The 10,000-nt window shown below is 61.6% G+C and overlaps 5 non-coding genes across 5 annotated transcripts; 3 read left to right on the top strand and 2 right to left on the bottom strand.

Moving 5' to 3' along the window:
* Window positions 1–5,097: 5,097 nt before the first annotated feature.
* TRNAG-GCC (transfer RNA glycine (anticodon GCC)) lies at window positions 5,098–5,168 on the bottom strand. Its single transcript has one exon. It is a non-coding gene; the product is annotated as a tRNA-Gly (tRNA).
* A 664-nt stretch (window positions 5,169–5,832) lies between these two features.
* TRNAL-CAG (transfer RNA leucine (anticodon CAG)) lies at window positions 5,833–5,915 on the bottom strand. The gene has a single exon. It is a non-coding gene; the product is annotated as a tRNA-Leu (tRNA).
* A 481-nt stretch (window positions 5,916–6,396) lies between these two features.
* On the top strand, window positions 6,397–6,468 carry TRNAD-GUC (transfer RNA aspartic acid (anticodon GUC)). The gene has a single exon. It is a non-coding gene; the product is annotated as a tRNA-Asp (tRNA).
* A 634-nt stretch (window positions 6,469–7,102) lies between these two features.
* On the top strand, window positions 7,103–7,174 carry TRNAG-UCC (transfer RNA glycine (anticodon UCC)). The gene has a single exon. It is a non-coding gene; the product is annotated as a tRNA-Gly (tRNA).
* Window positions 7,175–7,466: 292 nt separating this feature from the next.
* Window positions 7,467–7,538, top strand: TRNAE-CUC (transfer RNA glutamic acid (anticodon CUC)). The gene has a single exon. It is a non-coding gene; the product is annotated as a tRNA-Glu (tRNA).
* The last annotated feature ends 2,462 nt before the right edge of the window (window positions 7,539–10,000 follow it).

Here is a 10,000-nt window from a genome sequence, read left to right on the forward strand (position 1 = left end):
GAGAGAGAGAGAGAGAGAGGGAGAGAGAGAGAATGTGAGGGAGAGGGAGAGGGAAAGAGAGGGTGGGGGAGAGCCCGAGGGGGAGAAGATGCGTGGGGGGGGGGAGAGGGAGGAGAGGGAGGGAGAGAGAGAGAGAGGGAAAGAGAGGATGGGGATAGAACGAGGGAGAGAGAGAGAGAGAGAGAGAGAGAGAGAGAGAGAGACAAGAAGGAAGAGAGAGAGGGTGAAAGAGGAAAGAGAGAGACAGAGAGGGAGGGAGAGAGGGAGACAAGAGAAGGGAAGGGGAGGAAAGGGATTGCATGCTGTGTCTGGACATGGTGTGAAAGTGGTGGTGAATTCCATTGTCCCAGTTGCTTCACGACCCCTTCTGAGATATGAACGAAGCTGATCTGGACAGGACTGGGAATGATGAGATTCCAGGTCAAAGGATGACATTGTCTTTACTGTAAAACTTCAACTTCTGTGTGAGACCCAAGGGAGAGATGTTTAGCTGGTGCCAGATTTATATTGTGGGTGGCCAAGTACCTGATTGAATTCCTATGACCAGTGTAGTTGAACCCCATCAAGCACGTGGAATCTTGAATAGGGTGTGAGAACCTGTTGGTTTGTCCAGGTTAGTGCGATGCCCCGATATATCCCAGAGTCATTTGGGCACTGGATAAAGAAGCATGCGCAAAGTCCCCTTGGGGGGCTGGGGAGCAAGGAGAAAACATTCAACTTCCCCATTTGCGGGATTGCTGATATACTCACAAACAGTGGAGACAGCCAAAAAATCAAAAGGCTGAGCCTTCGATCGTGGGGTTCGCCACTCTGAAAATTATTCCTGCGAAGGATAGGCTAAGCTGACTTGAAATTATGCGGGAGAGCCACCCGCAGAGAGCCTCTTTGGTTGCTCTGCTGTGGCCTCTCTAAGCCCACGCGGCAGGGAGCTAAGTGCCCTCCTCCCTACATGGAACATGACTCCCAGCGGTGGAAATCTCCCTGGCAACGTGGAACAGGACTCCTGGGATTCTCAGGGGCTGGGCATCGTGGGCTTGAGAAAGCCTTCTTGACCAAAACGGGGAAGAGAGAATCAAGACAAAATGAAGTTTCAGTGGCTGGGAGATTTCAAGCCTGGTACTGCGAGCCATTGATTGGGCACCATGCGTGGACTTTTTGTGTTTGAAGATTCGTCTATAAAACTAGTAAAAAGAAAAATCAGAATGAAAAAAAAAAGGAAACCAATACATGTTTTAAGTGTGGAAGGGAGAGAGAGAGAGAGAGAGAGGAGAGAGGGAGAGAGAGATGGTGAGGAGAGATAGAGAGAGAGGGAGAGAGAGAGAAAGAGGAGAAAGGGAGAGAGAGAGGTGAGGGGAGATAGAGAGAGAGGGAGGGAGAGAGAGAGACAGAGAGGGAGGGAGGGAAAGAGAGAGAGAGAGGGACAGAGAGAGAGAGAGAGGGGAGAGAGAGAGAGAGGGAGAGGGAGAGAGGGGGGAGAGAGAGTACGAGTGGGATAGAGAGAGGGAGAGAGAGAGAGAAGAGGGAAAGAGAGAGAGGAGAGAGATAGAGGGGGAGGGGTGAAAGAGAGTGAGGGTGAGAGAGAGAGAGGGAGAGAGAGAGGGAGAGAGAGAGAGAGAGAGAGGGAGAGAGGGAGAGAGGGAGAGAGAGAGAGGGAGAGAGGGAGAGAGAGAGAGAGGGAGGGAGAGAGAGAGGAAGAGAGGAGAGAGGGAGAGAGAGGGAGAGAGAGAGGGAGAGAGTGAGAGAGAGAAAGAGAGGGAGATAGAGAAAGAAGAGGGAAAGAGAGAGAAGAAGGGAGATAAAGTGGAAGAAAGAGAGAGAGGGAGAGAGAGAGAGGGAAGCGGGGGGAGGGAGGGAGAGAGAAGGAGAGCGAGAGAGGAAGAGAGAGATGAGAGAGAGAGGTAGAGAGAGGGGGGAGTGGAGAGAGAGAGGAGAGAGAGAGAGAGGAGAGAGAGGGAGAGAGGGAGAGAGAGAGAGGGAGGGAGAGAGAGAGAGAGGGGGAAAGAGGAAGAGAGGAGAGAGGGAGAGAGAGGGAGAGAGAGACGGAGAGGGAGGCAGAGGGAGAGAGGGAGAGAGGGAGAGAGAGAGAGAATTTGAGCGAGAGGGAGAGGGAAAGAGAGGGTGGGGGAGAGCCCGAGGGGGAGAAGATGCGTGGGGGGGGGGGTAGAGGGAGAGAGGGAGGGGGAAAGAGAGAGAGGAAGAGAGATAGAGGGGGAGGGGTGAAAGAGAGTGAGGGTGAGAGAGAGAGAGGGAGAGAGAGAGGGAGAGAGAGAGAGAGAGAGAGGAAGAGAGGGAGAGAGGGAGAGAGAGAGAGGGCGAGAGGGGGAGAGAGAGAGAGGGAGGGAGAGAGAGAGGAAGAGAGAGGAAGAAGGAGAGAGAGGGAGAGAGAGAGGGAGAGAGTGAGAGAGAGAAAGAGAGGGAGATAGAGAAAGAAGAGGGAAAGAGAGAGAAGAAGGGAGATAAAGTGGAAGAAAGAGAGAGAGGGAGAGAGAGAGAGGGAAGCGGGGGGGAGGGAGGGAGAGAGTGAGAAGGAGAGCGAGAGAGGAAGAGAGAGATTGAGAGAGAGAGGAGAGAGAGGGGGAGAGGGAGAGAGAGAGGAGAGAGAGGGAGACAGAGGGAGAGAGAGAGAGGGAAGGAGGGAGAGAGAGAGGGGGAAAGAGAAAGAGAGGAGAGAGGGAGAGAGAGGGAGAGAGAGACGGAGAGGGAGGCAGAGGGAGAGAGGGAGAGAGGGAGAGAGAGAGAGAATTTGAGCGAGAGGGAGAGGGAAAGAGAGGGTGGGGGAGAGCCCGAGGGGGAGAAGATGCGTGGGGGGGGGGGTAGAGGGAGGAGAGGGAGGGAGAGAGAGAGAGAGGGAAAGAGAGGATGGGGATAGAACGAGGGAGAGAGAGAGAGATAGAGAGAGAGAGAGACAAGAAGGGAGAGAGAGAGGGTGAAAGAGGAAAGAGAGAGACAGAGAGGGAGGGAGAGAGGGAGACAAGAGAAGGGAAGGGGAGGAAAGGGATTGCATGCTGTGTCTGGACATGGTGTGAAAGTGGTGGTGAATTCCATTGTCCCAGTGGCTTCACGACCCCTTCTGAGATATGAACGAAGCTGATCTGGATAGGACTGGGAATGATGAGATTCCAGGTCAAAGGATGACATCGTCTTTACTGTAAAACTTCAACTTCTGTGTGAGACCCAAGGGAGAGATGTTTAGCTGGTGCCAGATTTATATTGTGGGTGGCCAAGTACCTGATTGAACTCCTATGACCAGTGTAGTTGAACCCCATCAAGCACGTGGAATCTTGAATAGGGTGTGAGAACCTGTTGGTTTGTCCAGGTTAGTGCGATGCCCCGATATATCCCAGAGTCATTTGGGCACTGGATAAAGAAGCATGCGCAAAGTCCCCTTGGGGGGCTGGGGAGCAAGGAGAAAACATTCAACTTCCCCATTTGCGGGATTGCTGATATAGTCACAAGCAGTGGAGACAGCCAAAAAATCAAAAGGCTGAGCCTTCGATCGTGGGGTTCGCCACTCTGAAAATTATTCCTGCGAAGGATAGGCTAAGCTGACTTGAAATTATGCGGGAGAGCCACCCGCAGAGAGCCTCTTTGGTTGCTCTGCTGTGGCCTCTCTCTCTAAGCCCACGCGGCAGGGAGCTAAGTGCCCTCCTCCCTACATGGGACATGACTCCCAGCGGTGGAAATCTCCCTGGCAACGTGGAAAAGGACTCCTGGGATTCTCAGGGGCTGGGCATCGTGGGCTTGAGAAAGCCTTCTTCACCAAAACGGGGAAGAGAGAATCAAGACAAAATGAAGTTTCAGTGGCTGGGAGATTTCAAGCCTGGTACTGCGAGCCATTGATTGGGCACCATGCATGGACTTTTTGTGTTTGAAGATTCGTCTATAAAACTAGTAAAAAGAAATATCAGAATGAAAAAAAAAATGGAAACCAATACAAGTTTTCAGTGCGGAAGGGAGAGAGAGAGAGAGAGAGAGAAAGAGCGAGCGAGCGAGAGAGAGAGAGAGAGAGAGACAGAGAGAGATAGGGAGAGATAGGGAGAGAGGAGAGAGAGGGAGAGTGAGAGGGGGAGGAGAGATAGAGACAGAGGGAGAGGGAGAGAGACAGAGAGGGAGGTAAGGAGGGACAGAGAGAGAGAGAGGGAGAGAAAGAGAAGGAGAGAGAGAGAGAGGGAGGGAGGGAGAGGGAGAGGGAGAAAGGGAGAGAGAGAGAAAGTGAGGGAGAGAGAGAGAATGAGAGAGAGAGAGGGAGAGAGAAATGGGGGAGAGAGAGAGAGAGGGAGAGAGATAGAGAGGGAGAGAGGGATTGAGAAAGACGGAGAGAGGGAGAGGGAGAAAGAGAGAGAGGGAGCGAGAGAGAGGGAGAGAGGGGGGTAGAGAGAGAGAGAGGGAGAGAGAGAGAGATGGAGGGAGAGAGAAGGAGAGAGAGAGAGAGGGAGAGAGGGAGAGAGGGAGAGGGAGAGAGGGAGAGAGGGAGAGAGAGAGAGAGAGGGAGAGAGGGAGAGAGGGAGAGGGAGAGAGAGAGGAAGAGAGACTCCTTCCCAGGTCAGGACTCCAGGTCCAGGCTGGCGGGCAGCGTTTGGGTCTGGAGCGGGTGCGCTGTGCCGTAAGGGACTCATCGCGATTCAGAACGTGGGAAGGGCCCAAGGCAAGGCGTGATCCTGGAGTGAAGATGAGGATGCCGCTGGTGGGGCCCCTGAAGCTGTGTTGGCTGCGGTGGGTGGGCTGAAGTGCCCGCAGGCCGTGTCTAGGAGACGGAGAGAGGTGGGACTTGCGCTTGTGTCTTGTGCTGTCCCCACGGTGACCTGGCAGGAGAACGTGATGGAGGTGTTTGGGGAGATTGCCCGGGCGTGTGGAGCGTTGGGAGGTGTGGGAAGGGGAGGTGACGGGTGGAAGGGTGTGTGAGGGCGAGAAGCGGCCGGTGAGGGTGCTGTTGGGTCCGTAGGAGGCGAGGCGAAGGAGGTGGAGAAAGGGCGGTGGTGGTGGCGAGCCCGGGTGGGGTGTCGTGGGCGCTTCGAGTGGGAAAGGGTGTGGGAGAGTCAGCTTGAGTGAGTGCTGGGAGAGGGAGCGGAGCTGAGGTGCCAAAAGGGGACGTGGTGCTGCATGGGCCGGGAATCGAACCCGGGCCTCCCGCGTGGCAGGCGAGAATTCTACCACTGAACCACCCATGCGCCGCTGCCGGGCCGCCCCAGGTTGGGGCCCCAGTACCTGCTGGCCGCCAGGCGCCGGTCCCCACCCACCCCCTGCCCAGGGCACCGGGCTCTCCCCGCACGCGCCAGGCGCCGACGCGTCCTGGCGACCTGGAGGAGACGCGCCCGGCACGTGGAGGCTCCGAGGGAGACGGGCTGGGCCTGAGGCCTCCCGTGGGGAGGGAAAGAAGCCAAAGGCAAGGTGCAAGGGAGAGAAAGGAAAGCGGGCGGGAAGAAGGGGAGACGGGGACAAAGGACGCAGTGCAAGTTGCGAGGGCGGGAGGGACGCAGGGAATCCTGTGTGGTGCCGCCAGCCCTCAAGCGTCCGGTCCCCTTGGCAGGTGGCGGGGAGTGCAGCCGGCGGGCAAGGCGCTGGCCGGAGCGTGGAAGGCACGGGGGCACTGCGCCGTGCCGTGCGGCGCTTGGCCGGCGGGCGGCAGGGCAGTGTGGGGGCGAGTGGGAGCAGCGCGTTGCAAGGGGGCGCTGCAGGCTCAGCCTCCAGGACGGCCCGCCAGGGCGGTGAAGCGCTAGCGAAGCTCGCCAAGGGCTCCCCTGCTCGTCGGTGAGGTGGGAATGAAGGAGCGTGATGGCGGTGGTGCTGCGGGCTGGGGAGCGTGGGTTCGTGGGGCGGGCCAAAAAGCCGTCGTGTCAGGAGTGGGATTCGAACCCACGCCTCCAGGGGAGACTGCGACCTGAACGCAGCGCCTTAGACCGCTCGGCCATCCTGACGACGGGAGCGGGCGCCTCGTCGCTCGGCTGCCTGGGATCAGGGGCCAAGCCTGGCGTCCTTGGGCGGTGGCCGCGCCTCCCGGGTGGCGGTCTCGCTGTCCGGCGGAGCGGCCGCGCGCGCTTTGGCCGAGGGGGAGCCCCGGCGGCGCAACCAGCGGGCCGCCTGGCCCCCACCCACGACGACCCAGCCCGGGGGCGGGGGGCTGAGCCGCTGCCGCCAGCCTCCCAGCGCGTCTCCTGGCCGGATTCGGCGCCACCGGAGTCGCGAGCGGGTCCGGATCAGGGTCCCGAGCCGCTTGGCTGGCGGTGGCGATGGTGGTGTCCGGATCGCGGTGGGAGGCCGGTGGGTGGGCGTGGGTCGTGGTCGGCGAGGGAACGGCCCGGCGGGCAGGGGCTGGAGGCGGGTGGGAGCCAGGAAGCCAAGAGCCGAGGTAGGCGACAGCCGTCGGTAAGCGTCGTGCGCCCCAGCCGGCCGTCGCCGTCCTCGTTAGTATAGTGGTGAGTATCCCCGCCTGTCACGCGGGAGACCGGGGTTCGATTCCCCGACGGGGAGGCTGCCGCCCTTTTTGGCCCGTGCGGCCGCCCCCGGGGAGGGGCGCGGGGCGCGGGGCGCCACCTCGTGCCAGGCCGGCCTGCCGGCCGTCGACTGCCCGGCACCCTCCCTTGGGCCCGGCGAGGCTCCTCGTCGCCACCCCGGGCATCTCTGCTCCTCGGGGCCCCCCGACGTGCGCCCTGCCCTAAGTTCAGGTGTCTTCTGGCCGCCGGCCCACTCCCCGCGACGCACAGGTGCCTGGACGGACGGGGAGAGGCCGCGGCCGTGGCCGAGTCGGCAGCCGCTGGGTGCGTGCCACGCTCTGTGCGAGCAGCGAGGAGCGGGCGCGACCTGGTGGGCCAGGCGAGCCCCGGGGGCCGGCTGCCACGACGAGCCGTCGGGCCCCAACGCTCGGGGCTCGGAGCAGGGAGGAAGCAGCAAGGCAGCGAGGGCGCCCCCGGCAGGCGGTCGGGCCCTCGGGTCGAGAGGCGCTGGGCTCGGGCCGCGCGGGCCGGCCGTGGTCGGCGCTGCGGCAGCGACGGGCGGGAGGGACGTCGAGGAAGGCTTGCAAGCCGGTGGAGGCGGCGGAGGCGGCGCCACGCGCCGCTCGGTCGGAGTCCCCGGCCGACGTGCCCGTGGCTGCCCCGGCAGGGCAGCGTTGGTGGTATAGTGGTGAGCATAGCTGCCTTCCAAGCAGTTGACCCGGGTTCGATTCCCGGCCAACGCAGCGGCCGGCCCTTTTGCAGGGGGCCCAGGGCCCGGGGCGGGCAGGACTTTGGCCTTGAGGCTGTGTGCGTGGGTGGGAAGGAGGCGCGCCGCGTTTGCGTGTTTGTTTTGAGGGTGCCGCAAGCAGAAAGCACGCGAGGGCGCTGGGATGGCCAGAGAGCGGGAGCGGCGAGCGCTTGCAGGGCGGAGGCTGGCCCAACGAGCCAGGGAGCGGTGCCCCGGGCGCGCCCAGGGCTGAGCGTGGAGGCGCCGAGCTGAGGCCAGGAGGCGTCGGCTGGGCGCCGAGCCCACGCTCCCTGGTGGTCTAGTGGCTAGGATTCGGCGCTCTCACCGCCGCGGCCCGGGTTCGATTCCCGGTCAGGGAAGCCCTTCTTCTTCCTCTCTCTCTGCCCACCAGTCCCCGCGGCGTGGCGGCGGCCGCCACGGGCTCCCTTTTAGCCAACGCCTGTTCGCTCGCTCCTTCCTTCCCTTCCTCCCCCGGCCCGCCGCCCAAGCGGCCACGCGGCCACACGTCCACTGTGCGCCCGCCCGGCGCCCGCCCCAGCCTCCGCGCGCCACCCACTTCTCTTCGCCCGCTCCACACCCCCCGGCGCCTCCCCCTCTTCTCCAGGGCCCCACGCTCGCCTCGCTCCCCGCCCTCCTCACAGCACGACGCGCCAGTGCACCGGGCCGCCTTCGGCACGCCCCAGCGCGCCCACCCGCACAGCCTGGCGTCCTCGCTCCGGCCGGCGCACGTGCTCTGCCCTCTGCAGCCACAGCTTGGCCCCCTGCCGCCACCCGGCTTCCGAAGGGCCAAATCACGCCACCTGGCACCGCCTCTTTCTTCCTGCCTTCGGGGACAGCGGTGGGCTGGTGGGCTGGTGGGGAGCGGTGCCTGTGGGTGGAGACTGGGGCGAGGTCCTGGGCACCCAGAGCTCTGCCCACCTGACAGTCCCCCTGCTCCATCGCCTCTCACCAACCCCTCACGGATGGAGGAAGGAGGCAGGAGTTCCGAGGTCCGAGGTCCGAGGTCCGAGGTCCGAGGCAGGAGACAGGCCATGCGTCATAGGCGAGGGGCGGTAGGCGATACCTGAGCCAGTGGGGAAAAGGGCCCAGCCAACCCTTTTGGGTCACAGGCTGGGCTCTGGGCGCCGGAGGGGGAGGATACGCTCTCGAGACACCTCTCAAAGCGCAAAGAGGTTGACCCACGGCAGCGCCGCAGTTCCCACCGGCTATCCTTGACCTCTGCCACTCCCCACTCCTGCCTGAGCACAGATCCGCCCGGGTCTCTCCCCCCCACCCCCCAACCCCCACCCCCCATGCACCCCTGCATCCCACACCCGCGATCCCTGATTTTCCAAGGCGGTCTCAGCCATCAGGCCGTTGGCCGCCAAAACTGCCCCCGTGGCGGAGAGCATCACTGACACTCACTTGCACGTCCGCTCCCGGACGCTGTCGTTCAGAGGAGGGGCTGATGCTCGTCGAGCGGCACACGTCTCCCCGATCTCACGTTCTCTGCGTTGCCACCAACGCATGCCCCTGTTTCCACCCGCAACCCACCCCCATCCCCAGCCGGCCCGCTCTCGGGATCCTGCAGCTTTCCATCACCGCCACCAAGTTCCCTCGGGTCCCCTTGGCGGGCAGTTGTGGAGGTGGGTGTTGGGTGACGGCTCGGGAGGAAGTGGTGGGTGGCATTCCACGCCGAACAGGGCAGAGGGCATGAAAGAGAGAAGAGGCGCCCACAGCGTGCTGAGGGCTGGGAGGTGGCAGAGGGAGCACAGGGTCGCCGGGTGTTTCGCGCGGGTCTGAGGGGCCCGGCTTGACTAGGATGGGTGGGAGTGCGGCTGGGGAAGTGTGTGTGTGTGTGTGTGTGTGTGTGTGTGTGTGTGCGTGCGTGCGCGCGCGCGTGTCAGGCAGCGGCCGTGGTGGAGAGGCTTCAAGAAGCTGCACCACCGTGCCAGGAGGGGGTGCGATCCGCCGTGGGGAAGCCAAACGGCTGGACCCAAGACAGGTCGTTTCTGAGGCTGGGCTGGGTGGCCAGGTCGGGTGGAGACGCCTTGTCTGGACGGGGCATTTCGGAGCAGCTGGTGAGAGCTGGGTGGGAGCCTGGAGGATGGCGGACTTACAAGCGGGAGCTGAGGGACCCAGTGCAAGCAAGAGCCAAGGCGCCGTCCTCAGAGAGGAGCGCCAGCAGGTGAGCTTGAGCTGCGACCCTGCAAACCCATCAGGCTACAGTGTGGGAGTTGGGGTCAGGCAGTAGTGCTCTAGACACACGGATGGATGGACAGAGAGGGAGAGGGAAAGAGAGGGAGAGGGAAAGAGAGGGTGGGGGAGAGAGGGAGGGGGAGAGTGAGCGCGGGGGTGGGGGTGAGGGGGGAGAGGGAGGGAGGGAGAGAGAGAGAGAGAGAAAGAGGAAAGAGAGAGACAGAGAGGGAGACAAGAGAAGGGAAGGGGAGGAAAGGGATTGCATGCTGTGTCTGGACATGGTGTGAAAGTGGTGGTGAATTCCATTGTCCCAGTGGCTTCACGACCCCTTCTGAGATATGAACGAAGCTGATCTGGATAGGACTGGGAATGATGAGATTCCAGGTCAAAGGATGACATCGTCTTTACTGTAAAACTTCAACTTCTGTGTGAGACCCAAGGGAGAGATGTTTAGCTGGTGCCAGATTTATATTGTGGGTGGCCAAGTACCTGATTGAACTCCTATGACCAGTGTAGTTGAACCCCATCAAGCACGTGGAATCTTGAATAGGGTGTGAGAACCTGTTGGTTTGTCCAGGTTAGTGCGATGCCCCGATATATCCCAGAGTCATTTGGGCACTGGATAAAGAAGCATGCGCAAAGT

The sequence above is a fragment of the Tamandua tetradactyla genome, chromosome 4, assembly GCF_023851605.1.
Source record: "Tamandua tetradactyla isolate mTamTet1 chromosome 4, mTamTet1.pri, whole genome shotgun sequence".
Taxonomy (NCBI): Eukaryota; Metazoa; Chordata; class Mammalia; order Pilosa; family Myrmecophagidae; genus Tamandua; species Tamandua tetradactyla.